This window comes from Danio rerio, chromosome 5, assembly GCF_049306965.1.
Source record: "Danio rerio strain Tuebingen ecotype United States chromosome 5, GRCz12tu, whole genome shotgun sequence".
NCBI classification, from domain to species: domain Eukaryota; kingdom Metazoa; phylum Chordata; class Actinopteri; order Cypriniformes; family Danionidae; genus Danio; species Danio rerio.
The window spans coordinates 22,322,501-22,335,027 of record NC_133180.1 but is presented as its reverse complement, the minus strand read 5'-3'; the positions used below and the strand labels follow the sequence as shown (position 1 = coordinate 22,335,027).

Here is a 12,527-nt window from a genome sequence, read left to right as displayed (position 1 = left end):
ACGAAAAACTGTTTACTCGCACGCGGCCGTCAGAATTGGCAGGCTAGCATAGAAGCTCCATTGAATATACTGGGGTAAAATAAATATTCATATTTTAAAGACATGGTGGGGAAAAAATGTAATTTAATGCAGTGCTTCTTGTACAATCTGAGACCCACTTTATATCGGATATCAGTCGGACAGTGGAGGTCGCTGATTTTTAAAGAAAACAGACCTTAAATGCGCCGATTTTGCAATGGGATACAGTTCACCGGAAGCACTTATCCCAGCTTACTGGCACATTAAAAGTCCTTTAGCATACTTTGACATATATCCTACACAAATAAAATTGACATTGGTGTGACGCAGGCATGACAAAAAGTTGGTAAAATATGAGGACATTGCTGATGTGTGTTTGTACTACAAACGTTGTAGTTCCGTTTGTGTGTGACTTATCATTTCAGAAAGGCTTGAATAAACTTCACCACAAATCCATCAAATAACCTTACTTGGTATTTTTGACTAATAAACTAAATCTCTGCTACATATCAATGACCTGAGAGCCTTCCCTACTCTGATTGGTCAGGTTAAGAAATTGCTAGTGTCCTTTACTAACTTGCATACATATTGATATAGATTTGGGCAGCGAGGTTGCCATTACAGAAATTTGATTAGAAAGACTAAAATTACTGAATGCTAATTTCAGACAGTTAAAAATGAAGCAAAAATAAAAAAACAACAACTGTGGATGTTTTAATGACACTGAAATGTGACGACAAATATTCAAAAAAAATAATAGCAATAAGTGTTATTTAAAATTAAACTAACTACAGACTTCTTAGGTTACTAGCTGCATGTGTACCAATATACAATTTGATTCCGATTTTTCAGTCTGATCATCACTATGTCATTCCTACTCAAAAGAGAGTGAAGTGTGAACTTTAAAGGTTGCAAGGCAACCTTCTCCTATGTGCCTAGTTGGTACACTCTATGAAGCTAGATGCCAGAGAAACATGTTACTCCCAATTTAATTTGACTCAGGATGTTACGTTTGAAGACATAACGACACAACATTTGTTAGTAACATCAAATGTTGCCTCTTTTGAATTATTTGTCATGAAATGGAAGTTTAGTGTATTTCATGGATGATTTCAGGACCTGAAATGCAGATATAGTTTGGTTACTGTCTGAAAGTTGTGATGTAATTGACGTAGTGAGAAATCTTCCACAACAAAAATAGATTGTTAATTGTTATAAATCAAAGGCACGTGTGTGTGGTTCAACTGTTTATTGGTTCATAATTGGATGGAGGTTGATCTGAATGCAAGCTTGCAGTCGATTGTAAAAAAAAAAAAAAAGTCAGGTTTTTATTCAAACAAAATGATTGGACAAGATGAGATTGGAGGAGACATTTTTTAACTGGAAAATGACAAGGTCAAAGAAAATGGAAGCATAATTCACAATAAGATCAATGACATGCTTTTAGAAAATGGACTACTGGAATTGTCTTATTTTTATAATAATAGTATGACATTCAGCACATATCTGTGGAGCGCAGATATCAAGAATGGCTTTTTGTATTATTATGACTGTTTACTGCAGCAGAGATACTAACACAGATGAGACTCAGGGCAAGACCAAAAATGGATGTCTTTCTCATTATATGGACACTTGCACACACTCGAGCCACACACAGATAAATACTCCCGAGAAACCCACTGACAGATCAGAGAGGAACAGGTGCATGCTGGGAGATCTATACAATCAGTTAAGAGACCGAGTACATGTTGTCAGGGAACAAGCCAACGTGCACGCACACACACACACACACACACACACACACACACACACACACACACACACACAGCCTTCTAATCTTCAGGCTGAAGTCTAATCATCTGTTATTTTCCTGTCATAAATAATGGATCTAAGTGTTCAGAGTGCTGCAGATTCACTCTTTTAGATGCTAATGTTAACTTATTCCCCCTAGACCATTTAGTCAGCAAACACACACATGCATACACATCAGAAAAACACAATAAACCTCACTTGGAAAACCATCTTATAGTCTGGCACATATGCACTTTCACATAAGAGGGCATTTTAGGGGGCGCACATATGCTTTACAGCTAAATGCATTAAAGCCATGTTTAAGCTCCCTACCTTATCCATGAAATGCCCTCGTCTGCATAAAATTACCTTCCCAATTTCTCAAAACTGGCATCCAGTCACAAATGAGAGAGAGGCAAAAAACATCACAAGCTGCTAACAACCTGAAAATTGCAGGAAATACCTCTGATGGATTCTTTTTTTTTCTCTTGATGTTTACTTGGTGTCTGGTTTGGAGGCTTGAAACAATATTAATCTCCTGCTAACAATAAATAGCTGTTACTGTTAATAGTATATTTTATAATGACATACTTTTTAATAAAGCCATGGCAGGCAGACATTAGCAGACACGATCTGGCATATCTTTTGATGCGCTGTATAATTTATACAACCAAAATTGAATATTCTGTCATGATCTACTCACCCTTTATTTGTTCCAAGTCTGTTTGAATTTCTTCTGTTAAACACAAAAGTAGATATTTTGAAGAAAGCTGGATGCTGGTAATCAATAGCTCCTTTTACTCATACAGACCTTTTTGAAAAAAATTGCCGGTAATGGGATTGTGTGTGAACAGCCCCCTTTTGAAAATACCAGTAAATTCATTCAAGAAAGAGAAGTCGTAACATTACCAGTAATTTTCCCAAATACTGATCTGTGTGAACACAGAAGGAAAATTGCCAAAAATGCGTTAGAACGCTGTTTATGAATGTAAAAATCTTTGAATATTTGTCCAGACCAAGTGTTCCTTAATTGATCACACTTGCAATAGAATGTCAATGGTCAATTAAGGCACTAGTTATCACGCTGATATTGGTTCAGCTGTTAATTTTTTAAAGAGTGTGTTTTAGCCACTATTCAATGCTATTAAACTGGGCGTGTCATCGTGATTGACAGTTGTAATTGACAGCTTCTCTAAGCAGACCCTCAGAGCTTCGGGAGTTATTTTTCAATTTCTGTGATATTTTGCCATGATAAAATGAGTTGTTCAGCCGTAAACTGTAATTTCTGACCTGCAGGATCTGATGGATCACTGTTTATTCGGTAAAGTGAGGGCTTATTAGGCTTTATTATTGCGAATACACGCCTAGCCATGACAGGGAAAATACAGGTGATAGTTATCTAGCAGTAATTCTTTTTATGGGTCTGAAATAATAATAAGGAAGACAAAACTAATGTTAGCCTATCTTCACAATGATCTTCTGTAAGGTTTTTTGAACTTGATTTAAAGGACGTGTCTGACATTTTGAGTGTCAGCATGTTGTTGTGTTAATCTACTGAATTTGTTGTTATAAAATATTAATGTTCTAGAAGCCGAATCTTATATAACAAAATAACTGCAAATGTTATATTTTATTTATATACATCATTTACCATTAGCTTTTTATTTGAAAACACCTGATAAACTTAAAAATGATGGTAAATTCTTCTTTGCCAGATATTAAGCCATCGAATATACCAAATGAGGCAAAAAAAGTCTTCACCTCCGGCTTCATCAGAAAGTCCCTTCTGAAAGGCTCAAATTTCAGCAGTTTTTTATGCGACAGTTTGTGCCCATCATAAGGCGTTTTGCATTCAAAGCGTTCAATGGGAAAAGGTGCTGTCGCATTTTCTGGTTAATGATGTCAGAATTTATTGGTATTTTGGAATAGATGTGTGAATGTTCTTTTCTGGAAAAATTCCAGAACGTCCTTACCTGTGTAAACAGTGAATTTGTGAATTTACTGGTAAAGTCGTTCCAGAAATTTTCTGGATATTTAATGCACTGTGTGAAAGGGGCTAATGACTTGACAATGAAAGTCAGGGGTTACAGGTTTTCAGGTTTTTTTTTATTTCTTCTTTGATAACAGAAGAAAGAAACTCATAAAGGATTGGAATTACTTAGGCTGAGTAAATATTAAGTAAAATTTCATTTTTAGGTGAACTATCAGTTCAATTAATCTTTATTTATATAGCGCTTTTACAATGTAGATTGTGTCAAAGCAGCTTGGTCCATATATCATCTGTTGATTTCATTTTTCTACTTAATCTGGAAAATGAAACACCAGAAAAACAGTCAATATTTTGCTTTACTGTTTATTCTGTAGGCACAAAAAAAGCTCATCTGTTATCCTGTTCTTAACTCAAAACGGAGAATTAGAGCACACACAAAAAATAAAAACAAAATAACGAGTTAAAAAACTGCATTTATTCGTTTGATCAAAAAACGAACACCAAAAAAAAATTTGATTTCAACGTGTGGGCATGCACTAGACAGAGACTAGACAGTTTTGAACATCCAATAGATATACTATTGGATGTTCAAAACAATATATATGAAACTTGCGTATATACATAAACTTGATGCGTGTAGACACCCACATACACACGCACATACATAACTCGCTAAATGCAAACACACTTATACACACTAATGATAACAGATGAGCTTTTATTTTTTGTGCCTACAGAATAAAAAGTAAAAGGAAATGTTGATGTTTTACAGAATAACTAGAATAATTGAAAGAACAAATGATACATGGACCCAGCTTAACACATGAGTTCTAGAAAATTAAAAACTGTGTCAGTCCAGTTTTCATAGTTAAAGTTCACTTTAGTTCAGTTCAGTGTGGTTTAAATTTCACTGCTGAATATCCAAACACTGAAGAGCAAATCCATTGATGCGCAGCTCCACAAGTCCCAAACCAAACAAGCAGGGATCACAGTGACGAGGAACAAAACTTCACCAATTGACAAAAATGAATAAAAAATAAATAAATTGAGAGAAATGTATGATTTACACATTTCATTAATTGTTTCTTTTTGAGCTGTCTGATTTATTTATTTGTTTGTTTGAGAGACTGTTTCCCCTTGCCTACAGTTTATTCATTTATTTTCTTTTCGGAAGGGAGGATGCCCTTCCAGCTGCAACCAATCACTGGGAAACATCCATACACTCATTTACACGCATACACTATGGACAACTAAGCTTACCCAATTCACCTATACCACGTCTATGGACTGTGGGAGAAACCAGAGCACCAGATAGAAACCCATGTGACCCTGCTAAAAGTACAGTATATATTGGTATCCACTGGTTATAGCCTGATTTCTATATTGTACATCTTTATTTATTTTTGCCATCATCTAGCCAGGGATGGTGATAATTACTGCAAATATTAAACCTTTAAAAAGAAAGGAATAATTATTAATCTGTAACCCTCACTAACAATTTATTTTAGCTTTTAGTGTTTACAGAGCTCCAGCTTCTTCATGGACACTAAATTGAAGGACTTTTAAAAGGCCTTAGCATGACTGCAAACTAAATGAGGAGGCTGAGGACAAATTTGAGTGAGTGATGGAGTTTGCAAATGTTAAAATCTGGAGGAAAAGAACTTCTTAATAGCATTGGGTTTTCTTTGTATTGATTTTCACTTCGTTCACTATATTACAGATATTTATATAACAATCACATAAAAATTAAAATACATATGGACTTTTTAAAGCTTGAAAAGAAAAGACACAAACTAGATCAAATACATTTTGCTGGACCAGTCGTTTACAATATGTGACCACTAAATAGCATTGTGAAATCCACAGAGAACTTCTGTGGTTTGTATTGAAGAGTTTATCACTGAAGAGTTCAATCCACAAATGAATCTGGTTTCAACCCAAAGGAAATTGCTGGCATTCTCCATAACACTAACATGGAAAGCATTTTAAATATAATATAATATAATATAATATAATATAATATAATATAATATAATATAATATAATATAATATAATATAATATAATATAATATAATATAATATAATATAATATAATATAATATAAGTGACGCAGTGGCGCAGTAGGTAGTGCTGTCGCCTCACAGCAAGAAGGTCTCTGGTTTGAGCCTCGGGTGGATCTGTTGGCGTTTCTGTGTGGAGTTTGCATGTTCTCCCTGCGATCGCGTGGGTTTCCTTTGGGTGTTCCAGATTCCCTCACAGTCCAAAGACATGCGGTACAGGTGAATTGGGTAGACTAAATTGTCTGTTGTGTATGTGTGTAAATGAGTGTGTGTGGATGTTTCCCAGAGATGGGTTGCAGCTGGAAGGGCATCCGCTGCATAAAAACATGCTAGATAAGTTGGCGTTGCATTCCGCTGTGGCGACCCCGGATTAATAAAGGGACTAAGCCGAAAAGAAAATGAATGAATGAATAATATAATATAATATAATATACTGTAATATAATATAATATAATATAATATAATATAATATAATATAATATAATATAATATAATATAATATAATATAATAAACAAATACAGTACACGTCACTGAACATGGAACATAGTACTACTTGTAAATATGATGTCTTGGAAAAACACTATACTGTATAGCTGCAGGTTCACTATGCTTATATTCTGCCAACCATTTACACAACTCTTTAACTTAACCACTAAATTGTAAATATTTTTATATAAATATATTTATTTCTCATTTGTACAGTTATAAAAAGTCAACAAAGCTCAACATATATTGCTCATAAACCATCGATGTATATACTTCAGAGGTTTCATTGTTTATTTTTCATTCATTTAAATGTCATTCTGTGTTCTTGTGTTAATGTGTATGTATGAACTGTATGTATCCTGTGCTCCTGAAAATAGCACGAAAAAAATTGTGTGTGTTTGCACACACTTGGTGAATAAAGCTCATTCTTATTCTGATAAAGTAAACTTTTCTCATCTTGACTGTGACGTAATGATGTGCATCTTTTTTGAAGCTGCTTTGAACTATAATTATTATGAAAAGCGCTATACAAGTTAAAGAAAATAAAAAAAAATGTTGTGGTGCAAATGAATGAATGAATGAATAAATAAATAATATATATATATATATATATATATATATATATATATATATATATATATATATATATATATATATATATATATATATATATATATATATATATATATATTGTGCTGAACATAAATACATAAATATATGAATTTTATATAAGCATTTATTACATTAATAATAATAGTAATGGAATTTAATTACTGTTTTTTTTTTTTTTTTAATTCTTATCCCAACTTATGTTCATGCTACTCTCAACTCAAGCTACTGTCAAATTTCTAAGAGATAGAACTTCTAATATATGTGCAGCCCTTACAAATCAGGTGTTGGTGCCACAATCTGTAGGACTTACAGGAACCTTTGCCAGTGCTTTCAAACATTAGAGCCCTGAATTAAGCATGACAAACCAAATTTTTATTTAGTACACTATGTCATTAGTTACTACTAAGCTGAGAGATGCTAACTCATTTAGGGTGGTTAAAAATCAAGATATGTAGTTATTCTTTTTCTTTGTGGAGATAACATGGACAATGTGGCATTCTTTAGTGGCTTTTCTGTCACCATAGTAAAAACAAAGTAACACTTTTAACATGAAAATGTATGTAATTGCCACTATAAAGCTGCAGAGGACAGCTCTCAAGATCATTTGCCAGTCGAGTGTAAAACTTCTGCTATTATCAAATGACTCTACTCACAATTTGTCTATACTTCTTTTGTTTATATGAGAAGATGTTGAGAATGAGGATTGGGACGTTGAGCTGATTCTGACTAGAAAATGCTCTGATTCGCTATTGCTTTTTACCAACATGCCTGTGATTGGCTGCAGTGCTTCATTGCTGCAGAAACGGATTGTAAATGTGTAAAGGCGCACACACAAATATGCATATATAGAGGCATCTGAAAGCAGTTGCCTTAAATCCATCAGGCTGCATTTGCAAAATTTCCCTTCAAGTTTAATTCAAACACTTTCAAGGACCTGTGTTTTTCATCACATACTTTAAATACCGTGAATATAAGTATTTGCAATTCAGTTTGCTTTTAACAGTCTGTTTAATGTTTTTTAAATCATAATTTAATAAAGTACACTTTTAAATTACTTGACTTAATTCACATGCTGGTGCAGAGATAAACAGTTTCTTTTCCTTTTCATACATCCATCTGAATCAGCATGTGATGTTTTAATATATTACGCAGGTACCCAAAGCACTCGTGTGGTTATTTATTTAAAATTTCATTGATTTTGTAAGAAATAATTCACTTGGTAGGTACATTTAAACAGATGAATATTATCATAACATGTGTGTGTCTGTGCCTGTTTGAGACCCTGGACAAAGAAAAAAAACAATAAATTGCATAGTTTTTTTTATTTTTTAAATTGCATCATCTGAAAGCTGGATAAAATAAACTTTTTTCCATTTATTAAGTTTTAATTAAGTCCTTAGTAATGCAAACTACTAATAAAAATGTGTTTTGATAGATTTAAAGTTGGCATTTTACAAAACATCTTAATAGAACAGGATCTTTACTTAACATTCTAAAAATATTTTGGCAAAAGCAAAAAATTGGCATACACTTTATTTTTTGACCCAAACAATGTATTTTTGGGTATTACAACAAATACACCAAAACATAATGTGGTTTTATGGTCCAGTACACCTGTCCAACTGCTCAGCCAATCACATGGCAGCAACTCAATGCATTCAAGCATGTAGACATGGTCAAGACGATCTGCTGCAGTTCAAACCTAGCATTAGAATGCGGAAGAAAGGTGATTTAAGTGACTTTAAACGTGGCGTGGTTGTTGGTGCCAGACGGGCTGGTCTGAGTATTTCAGAAACTGCTGATCTACTGGCATTTTCATGCACAACCATATCAAGGGTTTACAGAGAATAGTCATAGAAAGAGAAAATATCCAGTGAGCGGCAGTACAATAGGTGCAAATACCTTGATGATGCCAGAGTTTAGAGGAGAATGGCATGAGACTGGTTAGAGCTGATAGAAAAGCAACAGTAACTTAAATAACCACTTGTTACAATCAAGGTATGCAGAACAGCATCTCTGAAAAACGTGTCCAACCTTAAAGAGGATGGGCTACAGCAACAAAAGACCACACCCGGTGCCACTCCTGTCAGCTAAGAGCAGGAAACTGAGGCTACAATTCGCACAGCCTCCCCAGAATTGGACAATAGAAGATTGAAAAAATGCTGCCTGGTTTGATGAGTCTCGATTCTGCTGCGTCATTCGGATGGTAGGGTCACAATTTAGTGTATATATCATGAAAGCATTGATCCATCCTTCCTTGTATCAACCGTTTAGGCTGCTGAGGGTAGTGTAATGGTCCAATCCTATCTCTGGGTGTGGGGGATATTTTCTTGGCACACTTTGGGCCTATTAAGCATCAACCTATTAAGTGTCAACGCCACAGCCTACCTGAATATTGTTTTTGACCATGTCCATCCCTTTATGACCACAGTGTACCTATCTTCCGATGGCTACTTCCAGCAGGATAATGCACCTGTCATAAAGCATGAATCATCTCAGACTGGTTTCTTGAACATGACAATGAGTTCACTGTACTCAAATGACATCCACAGTCACCAGATCTCAATCCAATTGAGCACCTTCGGGATGTCGTGAAATAAGATATTCGCATCATGGATGTGCAGCCGATAAATCTGCGTGATGCTATCGTGTCAGTATGGACCAAAATACTTCGTTGAATCTATGCCAAAAAAGGTTTAAGGCAGTTCTGAAGACAAAAGTGGGTCCAACCCAGTACTAGTAGGGTGTACCTAATTAAGTGGCCGGTGTATACAGTATTATTCACCTATATGGGTCTTTATTGCTATATGTGCAAGACATTGTACTGATTGGTTGCTAACATTCCCAGTTCCCTGGTGCCCTAGTAATGGTTATAGAGCAGTATCTTAGGTGTCCATAATGAGGTCTTTGTTATTCCGTTGGAAAGCAAATCATTTTTAATACTGCTAAATATAGATCCTATTGAACATGAATGAGTATGGGTCACTTGGTTGCTGCAAGGCATTGGTTGAATGAACACAGGACTTGAGGGAGACAACTGTTGGCTTCAAAGTGTTTGTGTAGCGGTGCATTTACAACCTTGAGAAAGATGCAACACTTTAGAAAATGCATTTATGTTTATGATTTACTCTGACCTTGGCTGATCACATTGGCTCCCGTTGAGTCATTGATATATGTATTGATGTCCAAACAGAACAGATTTGTTTCCATTAAGTCTAGAGCGTATTGATCCTGAGTTCAAACACTCACACAAACACACTAATATCATCAAAATGTTCATTATAATTATTAATGTGTATGCAGGTGTACACACATACAGCTCTGAGGCACTTGGAATTTATTAGCAGGTGACTGGATTTTTAATTGCCATTTATAGTTAGAAGTCTTGAGCTTTTGTGTATTATTTTATAAACTGATAATGTGAAATCATTAATTAAAATAAACATTTCAAATAAGAATATTATCATGAATGGTAACACGCAAGAGACAGCTTTTGTATTTTTATGTTTAGATTCATTTTTGTACTTTGACCATCTCATTGTTGACTCACCCATAACTTTTTTTTTTCTGATTAACACTAAAGAAGATCATTTAAAAGAAAACCTGTTGTCATTGACTTTGTGTCTTTTCTCCCTATTATGGACGTCAATGGCTAACAGTTTCTTGAATTATTTAGAATGTCTTCTTTTCGATTCACCAGAAAGACCAAACTCATAAAGGTTTAGTTCTGCACTTGAGGTTGAGTAAATAGTAAATCAATTGTCATTTATGGGTGAACTTTGTATGAACTTTGTATGAACTTTGTAGTACCTAAAGGGAGCTTGATACAGATGAGAATAATTAGCCCCCCCCTTTGATTTTTTTTCTTTTTTAAATATTTCCCAAATCATGTTTTACAGAGCAGGAGGGCTGGAGGGCTTTCCCACCGCAGTCAGTTTGTCCTGTTAGCTCATCGTGTGCGTCAGCGGACTTCAGATGCAGAGAGGAGGAGTTGACAAAGGCATCCGGGTTCGAGTCCGGGGAAGAGCGGTTCCAGAAATCAGGTAAGACAAAAACAGAACCCAAAAAATAAAGTAAACGAGTTCATAGCAGGGTGAGAATGTGGTGAAATCCGAAAACGTGGTTAAAAAAAAAAAAAAAAAAAAGACGAGGGTTTTTTTTTCTAGACGGCTTTTCTAAATTGTTGCTCGGGTTGAGCGGGCGGGCGGGTCAATTGGTAAAACTGGTTGGGTTCAGGGAAGGAGGAGGGTGGGTCAGCCGATTGGCCGGTCAAGCAGTCAATCATTCGGTCAGTCAGACAGCGGCCTCTAGGTTGACGCGAGAACAGCGTGGGCGCGAACTGCACTCGCGAGAGACGTTTGAGATACGTAAAAGCGCACACAGCGGCCTCTCGCAGATTCGCGAAAACAAAAACTGCACAAATACGAACCTCCCGGGACGTATTTCGTGGTCTCCAGAAACGTCTGCTGGACTACGTTTTCAAAATGAGCCTGGGTTGCAATTTTTTGTCAATAATATACAGAACAAACCATCGATATACAATAACTTGTCTAATTACCCTAACCTGCCTATAGTTATCCTAAATAACCTAGTTAAGCCACTCTATTTGGTAAACAAAGCAAGTCTCTCATATAATATCTCTACTAAAAGACAGAAAATATGACTTTACAAACTGTATTGTAAATAAATCAAATTCATATTTTCTTATTAGTCAATAATATTACTGTAATAATTTCAAAAACCTAATAAATATACAATTACACACATTTATACAAGTAAATAAACAGAATCAATGATGGGCTAAAAATCTGTGGTAAACTGTGGAATTTTGCATGCGCAGATTTCGTGTGGCATATACTGTAGCCTATTTTTTGAGGTCCAGGCAACATTTCCAGGTGGTGATTGATTGGCTACTATATGTTAATACTTTACATTTACGTACAGGAATTTTTTGTTAATTTTTATTTTTTTTTTTACTTTTTAAGAACAGTAACCTACCATTTTTAACTTCTAAAAGTGTTTTTAGTTTTTTTTTGTTAGTCTTTTTTTCATATAAGCACAGTACAGTGTTAATTTTTTAGACTATTTATAATGTTTAAAGTGGCTGACAATAATATTCCTAATAATAGGAATTAATCTGACACGTTTTTAACTGCAGATCTGTAGCTGCTTTACTGGGCCTACTACCTACTGTACTGTACTACAATACAGAGGTGGTATTTCGTTTGAGAACCACTGCTCTATGTTATTATTATTATTTAAAATTACGCTTTGACGTTTATAAACTAAAACAAGAATGAGCATTTCACTTAATACATATACACACCTTGATGGCAAATCCACAAAACAAATACGTTTAAAGTGGTCTTTTAATTGTTGCGGTTTTCTTCCACGTACACATTTGTTTCATTGTGGGGCCCTTTCAATTGATTTGCATGGTTTATAAAACCATGGTTTATACAATTATATTTTCTAGCTTCTTGACTTCAAATTTTTCAGAAATTTTACATTTTCATTAATACATTATTTAGTACAATTATGAATGGTTTTCGTAGGGTCCATTGGTTG

General features: G+C 34.8%; 2 protein-coding genes across 2 annotated transcripts in view; one reads left to right on the top strand and one right to left on the bottom strand.

The window, feature by feature from the left end:
* The window catches only part of tenm1 (teneurin transmembrane protein 1), a 542,101-nt gene that overhangs the window by 232,690 nt on the left and 296,884 nt on the right, over nt 1-12,527 (top strand). Inside the window, exon 6 of the mRNA XM_068221426.2 lies at nt 10,859-11,002. The gene's annotated coding sequence lies outside the window, so the exon portion shown is untranslated. The remainder of the gene's footprint in view (nt 1-10,858; nt 11,003-12,527) is intronic.
* LOC141385799 (uncharacterized) overlaps nt 1-12,527 on the bottom strand; it is a 460,928-nt gene that overhangs the window by 159,250 nt on the left and 289,151 nt on the right. The gene's annotated exons all lie outside the window — the stretch shown is intronic.